The sequence below is a fragment of the Staurois parvus genome, unplaced genomic scaffold, assembly GCF_062004578.1.
Source record: "Staurois parvus isolate SC_StPar_1 unplaced genomic scaffold, SC_StPar_1.0 ptg000257l, whole genome shotgun sequence".
Taxonomy (NCBI): Eukaryota; Metazoa; Chordata; class Amphibia; order Anura; family Ranidae; genus Staurois; species Staurois parvus.
Window position 1 is genome coordinate 2,827,175 of NW_028318053.1, and position 14,816 is coordinate 2,841,990.

The window sequence follows — 14,816 nt, forward strand, 5'->3', positions numbered from 1 at the left end:
ATTATTTAGTTTAATTTTGAATATATTTTTTATTATGTTTATATTGGTGCTATAATTAATTTTGAACACAAGATGGTGCTATTGTGATCAGGTGATCTGGAGTTCATTTAGATTGAATTCTACCTATGGAGGGCTTACCATTCCCTCGGAAGAAGTCATTGGACGAAACGCGTCAGGGTGTGGCCTTCCTGTGACGTCACTATTCATGCTGATGCACGTGTCTGGATCACGTGATCGCGCTATTACCATCTTGAATGCGGGCTGGCTGGTGAGACACAGGATGCAGAGACTGGAGCTCTGATATAACAAAACGCCTTGTTTTTATTTGCTCATTGTGAGTGTGATTTTAAGGGGGGTTTGTTTGGCAATAAATTTGTTGGATGATACTGCACTATGGCGAGTATTTTCTTTACCCACATGTGCTAATCTGGATATGAGAGGATCTTCTCTGGAGTTTGTTTGGTGATATGCTGGATACATAGTAGTATGCTGAGTAATTACCAACACATGAGGATCGTCCTTTGAAGTCTGTTTGGTGAATGCTGGATATATACGGACATGCTGGTTAATTACTAGCACAGTGAGTGTGCATTTTGATGGGGTCTTTTTGAGCACTGAACACCACATTGCTTATGAAGGAGGATCTCATTACATTTACTGAGGATCATGTTTATATAGATTCCCTATTTATTGATTTTTTTGTTTGCACTATTAATATGCACTTATTTGGTGGTGGTTATATTTAGTTGTGTGATTTTGGTTTGCGCTATTATTTGTGATTTGTATATTTTCACATTTTTATTATAATCATCTCTATAGTCTAAGAAATCGGAAGCTATGAGCATTTCATCACTTCAGTTTTGCAGGATATGAACAGCACCATTGTTAAATTGGGAAAGCACCTGATCACACCGATCTTGGTGAAATCAGATGATGTAAAAGCATAAGAGATATCTAGAGTCTAATAGACCCCAGATTTCTTAAAAAAGAATACCTGTCAATGCCTATTGCAGCCACAAGGGATTGTTACATTCCCTGTGATAACAATGAAAGTGATCAAAAAAAAAAAAAATGAAAGGGAAATAATAATAAAAAAATCAAAAGAACTGAAAAGAAACAACTGCATGCGCAAGCGTTGACCCCAAGCCAGTATGTAAGCAGCAGGTGCACCATGCATGTCAGGTATCGCTGCAAACGTCAGATCGAGGGCAGTAACTCTAGCACTAGACCTCCTGTGTAAATCTAAAATGGTAGCCTGTAAAGGCTTTTAAAATGTTGCCTATGGATATTAAACCTGTATGCAGTTTGCTGCGATTGCACGGGGCCTGCGCAGTTTTAAAGCATGCCATGTTTGGTATCTATTTATCCAACATACCATCATCTTTTATATTGTGATGTGTGGCATAAACTTCTAATGCTGGGCATAAAATGCCCCCCCCCCAAAAAAAATAACCCCTTTTTGGAAAGCAGACACCCCACAGTATTTGCTGAGAGACATGTTGAGTCAATAGAAGTGTTAAAAAATAAATTCAAGTTTTTGGAAAATGACAAAAAAAATGTAGTTTTTTTTTTGCATAAGTTGTCACTTAAATGATATGTTGCTCATACATGCCATGGGTATATGTGGAAAGACTCCCCAAAATACATTCTGCTACTTCTGAGTATGGGGATACCCCATGTGAGAGACCTTTTGGCAGTCTAGCTGCGTACAGAACCCCAAAATCCAATAGGCACCCCAAACTCCAATAGGCACCTTCAGGCTTTAAAAGGACTTTATTTCCTCATTACACTTCCTGACTACCTATCACAGTTTTGGAGGCCCGGAAATGCCAGAATAGTACGGACCCCTCCAAGCAATAGTCATGCAATACTGTACAGAAAATAAATTTATGTCCTTTTTTCACACAAATAGAGCTTTCTTTTGGTGGTATTTGATGCGTGGTCACGCAATTATCAGTTAAACTAGTGCAGCGCCGTATAGCAAAAAATGGCGTAAATTCCAATATCTATACTGCCATTTCTAGATGTTATAACTTTCACATAAACCAATTAATATACAGCTATTGGGATTTTTTTTTACCATAGACATATAGCAAAATACATTTTGGTCTAAATTTATGACGAAAGCTGAATTCATTGGATATTTTTTAGAAAAGAAATGAGAAAATGTTTTTTTTTAAATGTTCGGTCTTCTTTTGTTTATAGAGCAAAAAAAAGAAACAACCCAGAGGTGATCAAATACCACCAAAAGAAAGCTCTATTTGTGTGAAAAAAGTACATAAATTTTGTTTGGGTGGAGCGTTGCATGACCGTGCAATTACCAGCTGAAATAGTGCAACGGCGTAATGCAAAAAAATGGCCTGGTCAGGAAGGGGGGTAAATCCTTTGGAGGGCAAATGGTTACTTTTGAGCGATAGGAGTTTATTTGGGGCTATATCAATATCATTCCCATTATGGAATTGAGCTCCCCCATGCTCCTTTGCATACACAGAGCAGAAGAAGGTATTTAATAATTTTGCCTTCTCTTTGTCCCTAGTCACCCACTTTAGATTATTTTATAAAGGGTTTACATGCTCAGACCTGACCTTTTCACTATTACTATATCCGACAAAATGTTTTAGGTTTGTCCTGCTCTCTTTTGCGATCTGTCATTAGTTTTTAATTTTTGCGGCTTTCTATTTTTTTTTTTACATATTATGTTTATATTCTTTATAACATTTAAATGATAATAGTGTTCCTTCATTTTTATATTTTTTTAAAAGCTCTTTTCTTATTTTTTATTGCTTTTTTTTAACTTTGGCCATGAGCCACCTGGATTTTATTTTTAAACTTAGTGCCCATGGAAATATATTTTGCAGTGAGTTCACATACAGTCATTTTGAAGAGTTCATATTTATGTTCTGTGTTTTTCAATGTCAAATTACCCCCCCCCCCCAGTTAAAGTCTTGGAGAGCAGCCCTCAGCTTTGAAAAATTTGCTCTCTTACAGTTGTGTTTTAATCTTTCCATGTGCACTTGTTGTTTAACGCTAACATTCAATTCTGTTAGTCACTGCTACCCAATGTTCTTTTATATGAACATTAGTAAGCTCTGCATGGTCTGAGATTGCCAGGTCCAGCAGAGCATCATTTCTATTTGGAACTCAATGAAATGTAATATAAAATTGTCTTGTAATAGGTTTATACATTTTGCTCTTTAACTGTTTCAGCAGTCAATTTCAGGGTAGTTAAAATCCCCCATTATCATCCCCTACAAAAATGTTATTTTTGCAACAGATATAATATATTCCCTTGCATGTGAGGGTTGTCTAGCTGCTGTGTAATACTGCTACAGGGCAGCAAGGGTGCGCAAAATCACGTACAGTATATATGTGATTTTGCATTTCCGCTCTACCCACGCTGTTATTCGTGGCCTCGGCTGTCAATCACCGAGTCTTGGCCGGTGATTACTTACAGGCACCCGGTGATCAAGGAGCAATACCAATGGAGGGAGAGAACTGTAAGTAAACAATACAGATCTCCCCTGTCAGCTCCAGCACACTGCTATGCATGGCTTTGCATAGCAGAGCCATGCAAAGCAGTGTGCTTACAGTGAAGCACGCACACACAACACACAGTAAAACAGCACACAGCTAACCCTTTGATAGCATAAAAAATGCACAGGCAATCAAATACCACTGAAAGAAAGCTCTATTCATGGGAAAAAAATGACATAAATTTCATTTGGGTGCAGCGTTGGATGACCACGCAATTGTTAAAGTAGCGCAGCAACATAACACAAAAAATGGCCTAGTCAGGAAGAGGGGTAAATCCTCTGGAGGGCAAGTGGTTAAAGGAGAAGTACAGCAGCTCTTTTGGCTGTACTTCTGTGGATCACAGGAGTGCAGTTTGTTATGCACTCCTGTGACCCATTTTCAGCTGACATCACTCAGCCGGTCCAGACTAGAGAACGATGTCGACTCAGTGATTACATAACCGCTGATCGCCGAGTTCTCACCGCCGCTGTATGCAGAGAGCGGAGACTGTCAGTAACTGCTGTCGGCTCTGCCCCCCCCCCCCCGCACTCACTTGAGCAGACAGCAATTACTGACAGTCACCACTCTCTGCTCACAGTGGTGGTGAGTGTGACGATTGTGCGCAATAGAGACATGGAACCTGTATCTGACAGCCATTTTTGTTTTTCATGAGTAATGATCTTCCTCCCCTCCTCCTACCTGAAAACTGGAATTTGTAGCTGTAACCTTTAACCACTTGCCTACCAGGCACTTATACCCCCTTATTTACCAGGCCAATTTACAGCTTTCAGCGCTGCCGCACTTTGATTGACAATTGCGCGGTCATGCAACATTGTACCCATATGAAATTTTGATCATTTTTTCTCACAAATAGAGCTTTCTTTTGGTGGTATTTAATCGCCACTGGGTGCTTTACTTTTTGCGCTATAAATAAAAAATTGCCAAAAATTTGAAAAAAAAAAAAAAGTTTCTTTGTTTCTATTATAAAATTTTTCAAACAGGTAATTTTTCTCCTTCGCTGATGTGCGTTGATGAGGCGGCACTGATGGGCACTGATAGGCGGCACTGATGGGCACTGATAGGCAGCACTAAAGGGCACTGATAGGCAGTACTAATGAGGTGGCACGGATAGGCGGCACTGATAGACAGCACTAATGAGGTGTCACAGATAGGCGGCACTAATATGCAGCACTGATAGGTGGCACTGATAGGCGACACTGATGATGGGTACTGATAGACGGCACTGACTGGCATCACTGCTGAGCACTGACTGGCGGCACTGACTGGCACAACCGCTGGACACTGACTGGTGGCACTGACTGGCAGCACTGCTGGGCTGCACTGGTGGGTGGCACTGGTGGGCAGCACTGGTGGGTGGGCACAGGTGGGTGGCACTGGTGGGCACAGGTGGGTGGGCACAGGTGGGTGGCACTGCTGGGCACAGGTAGGTGGCACTTCTGGGCACAGGTGTGTGAAATTGCAGAGTGGCACAGGTGGGTGCACTGCTGGGCACAGGTGGGTGCACTGCTGCGCACAGGTGGGTGATCTGCTGGGCACAGGTGGGCGGAGCTAGTGGGCGCACTGCAGGGCACAGGTGGGCGGAACTTGCGGGTGGCACTGCTGGGCACCGATCATCAGGGCACTGATCATCAGTGCCCTGATGATCGGTGCCGATCCCCGCTCTGACAACTGCCGGTTCTCGGCAGTACTTTCCTCACGATCTGACAGCGTGAGGAAAGTGCAGCCGAGAACCGGCACTTGCATTTCCCTCTGATCAGCGTGTCATTGGACACCGCTGATCAGGTGGTAAAAGGCCGCTGTGATTGGCCTTTTACCACATCACGTGATCAGCTGTGTCCGTAGGACACAGCGATCACGGAGATCGCCGGGTGCGCGCCCCAGAGCGCGTTCTGGGGGGACGTCATATGACGTCCACTCAGAACTGGCCGGCAGCCGTCATTCGGCTATCTGCGGTCGGCAACAAGTTAACAAACTTCAAAAGAACCTCTTATCTTAATTAACCACTTGCCCTACAGAGGATTTACAGCCCCTTCCTGACCAGGTAATTGTTTGCGTTACGATGCTGCGTTACTTTAACTGACAATTGCACGGTCATGCAATGCTGCACCCAAATTAAATTTACGTCCTTTTTCCCATAAATAGAGCTTTCTTTCGGTGGTATTTGATCGCCTGCACATTTTTTAATTTTTTGGGCTATATAAAAAAAAAAAAGACTGACAACTTTGAGAAAAAAGCCGAGAGTGGCATTTTTACGCAAGTTACAACTCAATGTGAAATTGGCTGGTCCTTTGTCACGAGTTGGTGAGAAGGGCAGGGGAGGAGCCAGTAGCAAGTGTGACTTCCTGACCACTGAGACCACGAGGAGGTCCGGTGGTCTCTGATTCTTACCTCTGCCGGGTTAGTACATGTTTTACTTATCTTTCATACTTACCAGTCCGCTTGATGGCCGATGGTATTTGTGTGCACATGTGACCCTGGCTTAACTACTGTTGATCCAATAAAGTTCTTGAACCTACTACACTATTGGCGTTCCCTTTTTTCTTTGACCCTCTTGCTGGAGGGTTTCAGATCTACATCTACCACTTCTGGGGTACCTGGAACCAGGAGGGGGACCCCTGTCTACCTATCTTTTGGGGCAAGAGGGCTCTCTGGACCTGGAGGTATATTACTGCACCCAAGGCTGATGTCAGTATTTGAGAGGGATGATCTATGTGTCCTTAGGATCTGCATGCCTGGCTGGTCATCTGGATAAAATTACATACATGCGCATTTAAAATGCGCGGTCGGTGAGTGCGCATTTTTTTCTGTTTGATTCCAGTCAACTAATGAGGAGGAGGCCTTCACATGTTTATGATCATTTTATTGTGAAAGGACTTTATGAACTATTTCACTTTTACTTTAATTATTTTTATTTATTTAATTACATTACAGCGCTGCACTATATATACTTAATATAGAGTAGGTAATACACTGTTTACAGATTCCATTGCAGCCACTCTGTCCCAATTGAAATCAAAGCCCTTTGATAATGTGCCATTGCCACGAAACGCGTTAGTGATAAGGACACCTCTCACACCATTTATTATCCACTGGTTTCATGCATCTGACTGTCGGCCATCTTTTTGGATTCTATGCATCAGCTTTTTGGACATTACCATGTAAGTGTATTACTTACTTTTTTACCTTTGAATAAAATACTACACTATCAAGATTTCTTTCTTTTGGGTCTTATTGCTGAGCCCCTGAGATGATCTCCTGATAAGAAAGTACACCAATCCTGGTGATAGAGGATACAAAGTGATTTCGTGTTACTGTAAAGAGGCGCACCCCCCCTGGTGGTAGGAGACGGCAAGAGTGGTGCACTGGTGTCCTTGAGGGCTTCACGCTGAGGACCATCTGGCTGTGACCAGGAGTAGGTCATTATACTCCAATGCGCATGTACTTGCGCTATCTGGTTAGTGCATTATACAGTCATTCCCCTATCACGGAAGTCACGGATTTCTTTGGATACATCACAGAACTTATGATTTTAGCATCACCATCACGATATGCACCTTGATTAGACGGATAGATCTTCATTACTCATCTGATTATTGTTTTAACAATTTAAGAATGTGGAATCTGGTGCATGTTGAAATATGAACATTTAAATCTGTTATTCATGCTAATTCCCTGTATTATACACTCAAGCGCTGCATTTTTTGTATTTGAATTTTGATGAATGGGGTATATGAGGTTTACCTATATGCTAGCAGCTTGAATCCTATCATATCCAGCGCTCGTCCCTCTCTTCATATATTGAAATCAAAGAACTGCCTGCATGGGGATGCAAGGATCCCTGTGTATCCCCATGCGGGTAAACGTGGCCCTGCATGGGTGTACATTATAGTACACACTGAGTAAACTAAGCATAAGTAGGTGTGTGTTTTCTAACTGCATGGATTAGTTCTCTTATGTCACAATAAACATTTAAACCAAAGCAAACCCAGCCTCCCAATTTTATACTCACATCTTCCCAATCCAGTAAATCACAGCTGTGACAGCTCTTTCTGAAGCCTTTATCAACCAGGGATCCATGGAACCCTAGGCTTCCTTCAGAGATTGTTAGGGGTTTCTTTAAAACGGAGTTCCACCTAAAAGGGGAAGTTTCGCTTAAAGATTGGTTCCCCACTCCCAATTAAGGATTGGCACCTTTGGGGAGCGGGGGGGGAACGAGTACCCGAATTTGACAGGTACCCGCTCCCACTTCCGCTGCGATTGCCTAGGCGATCGGAAACGGAAGTTGTCTTCCTATCCCAGAAGACGACGGGCCATTCAGGAAGCGCAGTGCTACCCGCGCAAGCGCAGTGGGAACCCAACTGTGAAGCCACAAGCTGTCACAGCCGGGTGCCCACACTGAGGATGCTGGCGCCTGGAATACAGGACGGCCGGTGAAACAGGCTGCGGTGGGGGCAACGTGGGATCGTGGGACAGGTAAGTGGCTGTTTTTTTAAAAGTCAGCAGCTACAGTTTTTGTAGCTGAATGTGATTTTCCCACACTGTGTTCTGGTGTGATCCAGCCCTGAGGCAGACAGAGAGGTAAATAAAGTGAAGATGGCTACCTTCCCTAACATCCCAGCATCTAACTAGGGGATATTTTGTTTTGATGTATGAGGAAATCAGAACCTATCCTGATACATTTTACAACATTACCAGACAGTATGTCAGTGTTCATCTTTTGACAGCTTACTATTGTTAGACCACAGCTTTTAATACATGCATTAACATATGACCCAGTAGTGTTTTTTTCACTATAAGGCTGTTTGTCTTAGTTAAATACTATTATTGTTGCTCTTTGATTAGCCATATGATCTACATTTGTATCCTGACTTTGTTATAAATCTGGATAGCGGTATTAAGACTGTTTGCAAAATCTTTTTAATCCATGCTTTGCACTGTATCCATGGTTGATACAATCGTCTTTAACCACTTGCCATCCTAAGGATTTACCCCCCTTAACCACTTCCATACAGGGCACTTTTACCCCCTTCCTGCCCAGGCCAATTTTCATGTTTCAGCGCTGTCACACTTTGAATGACAAATGCGCGGTCATACAACACTGTACCCAAACTAAAATTTTAGAATTTTCTTCACACAACTAGAGCTTTCTTTTGGTGGTATTTAATCAACACTGGGGTTTTTATTTTTTGCTAAATTAACAATAAAAGACCAAAAACGTTGAAAAACACCAAACATGTTTTTCTTTGTTTCTGTTATAAAAGTTTGCAAATAAATAATTGTTCTTCATAAATTTAGGGCAAGATGTACTCTGCTATATTTCTTTGGTGAAAATGACCCAAATTAGTATTTATTATTTAGTCTGTAGGAAAGTTATAGAGTTCACAAACTATGGGATATATCTGAAAATTGATCAATCCTGAAGTACTGACAGCCAATCTAATTTCTTGAGGTCCAAGAATGTCAGAACAGTACAGATATCCCCCAAATTACCCCTTTTTGCAAATTAGACAGTCTGACGTATTTCATAAGAGGCGTGGCAAGTTTTTTTTGTAGTTATAATTTTTTTGTCATTTTTTTTGGAAAATGAAGAAATTTAAAAAATTATTTTCACAATTATTTTTTTTTTACATACTGTCACTAGTGCAGTACATCGTCATCATATAACTGGCATGGTGGTGATCAGGGACACTGACTGGTAACAATATAAAAAAAAAATTGATACCTTTTTTTCAATTTTGTTAAATTATTTTTTAGTAAATTTTTTTCTTTTTTTTCTCTTTTTATTTCATATTGCACTATGACCAAAGTAGTATAATGTTACCATATTAACATTGTACTACTTTAGGAACGTGATCAGTATTTTTTTTTTCTTTACACAATTTGCTTATAGCAAAGAATTACTTTGCTATAAGCAAGCATCTACCTGAATGAAATCGATTCATTCAGGGGTTTTTTTCGTGATTAGTTGTGATTTGGCTAATCACATGACACAGCTGGACTGTGATTGGCCCAGCTTGTGCATGTGATCACTGTGACCATTCACAGCTAGACACACTTGTATACAATGGATGGCATGATAGGAAACCATCCATTGTATACAACTGTCATGTGACCTGCTGTGATTAGTCACAGCAGGTCACATGGTACTAGCAACTGGGTCGGTACACAGATCTGTCATCGGCTATGTCCAAGGTACACTGCTAGTGATAGATCTCACCACATGGCGTCCACCCGGAGAGACGAGCTGTTCTGGTTAATCACCAGGCCTCTTTTTGCTATTCGGTGCTGCACTATTTCAACTGATAATTGCGCGGTCATGCACTGCTGTACCCAAATGAAATTTACGTCCCTTTTTCACACAAATAGAGCTTTCTTTCGGTGGTATTTGATAACCTGTGCACTTTTTATTTTTCACGCTATAAATAAAAAAAGACCGAAACTTTTAAAGAAAAACAATATTTTTTACTTTCAGCTATAAAAAATGTATAGTAAACTCAAATTTAGTGCTAAATTTAGGCCAAAATGTATTCGGCTACATGTTATTGGTATAAAAAAAATCCCAATAAATGTATATTGATTGCTTTGTGTGAAAGCTATAGCGTCTACAAACTATGGTATAGATACTGCAATTTACGTCTTTTTTTTTTTTGCTATACAGCGTTGCACTAGTTTAACTGACAATTGTGCGGTCATGCAATAAAGTGCATAAATTAAATTTACGTCCTATTTTTTAACACAAATAGAGCTTTTTTTTAGTGGTATTTGATCATCTGTACGGTTTTTATTTTTAGTGCTATAAACAAAAACATTTTGAAAAAAAAAAATTCTGAAAAAAAACTATATTTTTATATTTTCTCATTTCTGTCATAATAAATATCCAAAAACTCAAATTTCATCATAAATTTAGGCCAAAATGTATTTTGCTACATGTTTTTGGTAAAAAAAATCCCAGCAAGTGTTTGATTGCTTTGCTATAGCATCTACAAACTATGGTATAGATAATGGAATTTACACAGCTTTTACTTTTTGACTGCCCATCACATTTCTTAAGGTTCTAAAATACCAGACAGTACAACCACCCCCAAATGACCCCTTTTCGGAAAGTAGACACCCTAAGCTATCTGCTGAGAGGCATATTAGAGTCCGTGGAAGATTTATTTTTTTGGAACATGACAAAAACATGTTGTTGGTTTTTTTTTTTTACACAAAGTTGTCATTTAAATGATATATTTCTCACACAAGCCATGGGTATATGTGGAATTATACCCCAAAATACATTCTGCTACTTCTACCGAGTATGGGGATACCACATATGTGAGACTTTTTGGGAGCCTAGCTACATACAGGAGCCTGAAATCCAATGACCACTTTGAAAGCCTGAAGGTGCGTATTATTATTATTATTATAATAATACAGTATTTATATAGCGCCAACAGTTTGCTCAACGCTGTACATTATAATGGGAGACAGTACACGAGACAGTACAGTAACAATACAATTCAATACATGAGGGGTTCGAGGGCCCTGTTCCTTAAAGCTTACAATCTAGGAGGGAGGGGATAGTGGTACAGGAGGAAATAGCTGTGGGGGATGGAGTGGTAGGAAGAATGGAGGAGATCAGTAATTAGCTGAGGGCGGGGTAGGCTTCCCTGAAGAGAGGTTTTCAGAGTGCACCTAAAGGTGAGGAGAGTAGGTGATAGTCTGATGGATTGGGGTACAGAGTTCCAGAGGATGAGGGAAGCCCTGGAGAAGTCCTGGAGACAGGCATGGGAGGAGGAGACCAGGGAACTAGAGAGTAGGAGGTCTTGTGAGGAGCGGAGAGTACATTTTGGGTGGTATTTGGATACCAGATTGGTGATGTAGTTTGGGGCAGTATTATGAACAGCTTTGTACGTCAATGTTAGCATTTTGAATTTTATCCGTTGGGTAATCGGTAGCCAGTGGAGGGATTGGCAGAGGGGGGGTGGCGGATGCGGAGCGGTTAGTAAGGTGGATGAGTCTGGCCGCAGAGTTCAGGATAGACTGAAGCGGGGATAGCCTGCGGTGAGGTAAGCCAATGAGGAGGGAGTTAAAGTAGTCAAGTCGTGATATAATAAGGGAGTGAATGAGTTGCTTAGTGGTTTCCGGGGTTAGGAACAGGACGTATTTTGGAGATGTTGCAGAGGTGAAGTCTACATGAGTTTGTCAGTGACTGGACCTGGGGCTGGAAGGACAGACTGGAGTCTAGGATGACACCTAGTACTCTGGCTTGCGGGGTGGGACTGATGGTGGTGCTGTTGGTCTTGATGGAGAATTCGGGGGGGGGGGGGGAAACTAGGAGCTCGGCTTTGGAAAGTCTTAGTTTGAGGAAGTGGAGTGACATCCAATCCGATATGTCGCTCAGTAGGCTTGTGATACGGGCAGAGACTGAGGGGGTGAGGTGAGGGGTGGAGAGATAGCTTTGCGTGTCGTCGGCATAGAGATTGTAGTTGAAGCTGTGAGAGTGTATCAATTGGCCAAGGGAGGAGGTGTAGATGGAGAAGAGAAGGGGCCCGAGGACAAAACCTTGAGGTACCCCAACAGAGAGAGGGAGTGAAGAGGAGGTGGCAGCATTATAGGTAACACTGAAGGAGCACTGTGATAGATAGGAAGAGAGCCAGGAGAGAGTGGAGTCTCTGTGGCCAAGAGAGTGTAGTTCTTTGAGGAGGAGGGGGTGGTCAACCGTGTCAAAAGCCGCGGAGAGGTCAAAGAGTAGGAGCACTGAATATTGGCCATTGGCTTTGGCGGTTAGCAGGTCGTTGGCGAGTTTGAGTAGGGCAGTTTTGGTGGAGTGTAGGGGGCGGAAGCCAGACTGTAGGGGATCAAGGAGGTTGTTGTCAGTGAGGTGGGAACTCAGGCGATTATAGACTAGGCGCTCTAGGAGTTTGGATGTAAATGGCAGCAGGGAGATGGGTCTAAGGTTGTTCAGGTCGGTGGGATCCAGGGAGGGTTTTTAAGTATGGGAGTAATGTGCATGTGCTTTAGAGGGGAGGGGAATGTGCCAGTAGAGGGGGAAAGAATAAAGATGTGAGTGAGGGAGTGTAGGATGGAGGAAGAGGGTGATCGTAGGAGTTGTGAGGGGACAGGGTCAAGGGGGCAGGTGGTGAGGCGGGCTTCAGAGAAGACCTTAGTGACCTCTTCAGTGGTAGCGAAGCCGAAGGAGTGGAGGGTTGAGGGGGTTTTCGTGTGAGGGATGCTAGGTGGGGTGGAAGTTTGAGCAGTGGCGAGGTCCCTATGGATTGCATCGATCTTGTTTTTGAAGTCGTTAGCAATCTCGTAGGCAGTGAGTGAGGTACTGGGTGGAGGTGGGGGCGGAGAGAATAGAGTTAAAAGTAGAGAAAAGACAGCGAGGACTGGAGGAGAAGGTATTAATGAGGGAATGAGGGTAACAAAGTAGAATTGCTTGGCAGCGTGAAGGAAGGAAGTGTAGGTGAGGAAGGCAGATTTATATCGGGTGAACGCTTGTTGGGATCTGGTTTTGCGCCATAGTCGCTCCAGCGCATGACTGTGTCGTTTGAGATTTTTGGTATGGCCAGTCTGCCAGGGTTGTAGCGGTCGGGGTCTAATGCTTCGTGTAGTTGGGGGTGCTAGCAAGTCTAGAGTGGCTGATAGCGAGTTGTTATAAACAGTAGTGGCCAGGTCAGGGCAGGACAGGGGAAGGATACTGTCATAAAGTTGGTCAGCTGCAGAGTGGAAAAGGGCAGGGTTCAAGTTGCGGAGGTTTCTGCTGGTGATAGTTTGACGTTTGGAGGAATAGGTGTTTGAGGACAAGGAGACAGAGAAGGTAATGAGGTTGTGATCGGAGAGAGGAAAGGCAGTGTTTGTGAGGTCACGGGGAGTGCAGAGATGAGAGAAAACAAGGTCCAGGGTGTTCCCGTCAGAGTGGGTGGTGGACTGTATACACTGTGCGAGTGCAAAAGAAGAGGTTAAGTGGAGGAGTTGGGATGTAGCTGGGTTATTGATCTTGATAGGGATGTTGAAGTCACCAAGGATGATGGTGGGTAGCTCAGAGGAGAGAAAGAAGGGTAGCCAGGCGGAGAAGTCGTCGAGAAAGCGGGACACAGGTCCAGGAGGCCGATAGATTACTGCAATCTTCAGAGGGATTGGAGAGAATAGCCAGATGCAGTGGGCCTCGAAGGAGGAGAAGGATAGAGAGGGAGGGTTTGGGAGGACTTGGAAGGTGCTCTGCGGTGACAGGAGCATACCAACCCCACCACCGCTGGGTCTGCGTGAGAGGGTCCAGATGAGACCTCCATAGAAGAGTCAGTAGCTTGGATCCAGATTTCGGTGATCGCTAGGAGGTTAAGGGAGCGGGAGAAAGAGAGGTCGTGGATGGCGGTGAGTTTGTTGCAAACCGATCGGGCGTTCAAGAGCGCACATGAAAACGGGGAGGTGGTTTTGGGGAGCAAAGGGACAGGTATTAGATTGAGGGGGTTGCGGCAGTTTGTGGAAGTAAGAGGGTGCCTTGTGTGTGGGTGAGGTGGTGGAGGACCAGGGTTCGGGGAGATGTCCCCAGCGGTTAGGAGAAGAAGGGTGAGAAAGGTGGCATGGGAGCAGGATGTACAAGAGCGCTTAAGTCTACCAGTGATGGCGTTCGGGTAAGTGGGAGAGTGGAGTATCAAGAGGAGGTGGTGAGAGCTGTAATAGGGAGATGGAAGCAGTGAGGGTGCGATATAAAGTTGTTTGGGAGGAGCAGAGGGATATAGAGAAGAGATTTTGGGAAAGGAGGAGTATGAGGAGGAGGAGGAGTAAAGGAGGCATTTTAGGAAGGTTAACGGAGTGGCAGACAAGTGTGGTGGAAAGTTTCTCAGAGTGCTTGGTAGCAGATAGTCTAGCGTGCAGTAGCGTATCTCGTTGTTGTATCTTCGTAACTTTCTCATTTCACTTCCTCACAGTTTCGGAGGCCCTGAAATGCCAGGATAGCCCCAAACACCCCCCCCCCAATGACCCCTTTTTGGAAAGTAGACACCCCAAGGAATTTAAAAAGAGGCATGGGGAGTATTTTGCAGATCTCATTTTTTCGCACAAGGTTTTGAAATATAAAAAAAGAAAAGAAAAAATATGTTTCTGTTTTACTTTCTTCATTTTCCAAAAGCTTGTGGTAACAAACGAGATCTGCAAAATACTCACCATGCTTCTTATCAAATTCCTTGGGGTGTCTACTTTCCAAAAAGGGGTCATGGGGGGGCTGGTGCTATCCTGGCATTTCAGGGCCTCCGAAACTGTGATGGGTAGTCAGGAAGTGTAATGAGGAAATAAAGCCC

The 14,816-nt window shown here is 43.2% G+C and overlaps 1 protein-coding gene across 8 annotated transcripts in view; it reads right to left on the minus strand.

Moving 5' to 3' along the window:
* Window positions 1–14,816, minus strand: part of ATPSCKMT (ATP synthase c subunit lysine N-methyltransferase) — a 311,720-nt gene that overhangs the window by 211,087 nt on the left and 85,817 nt on the right. The window lies entirely within an intron of this gene.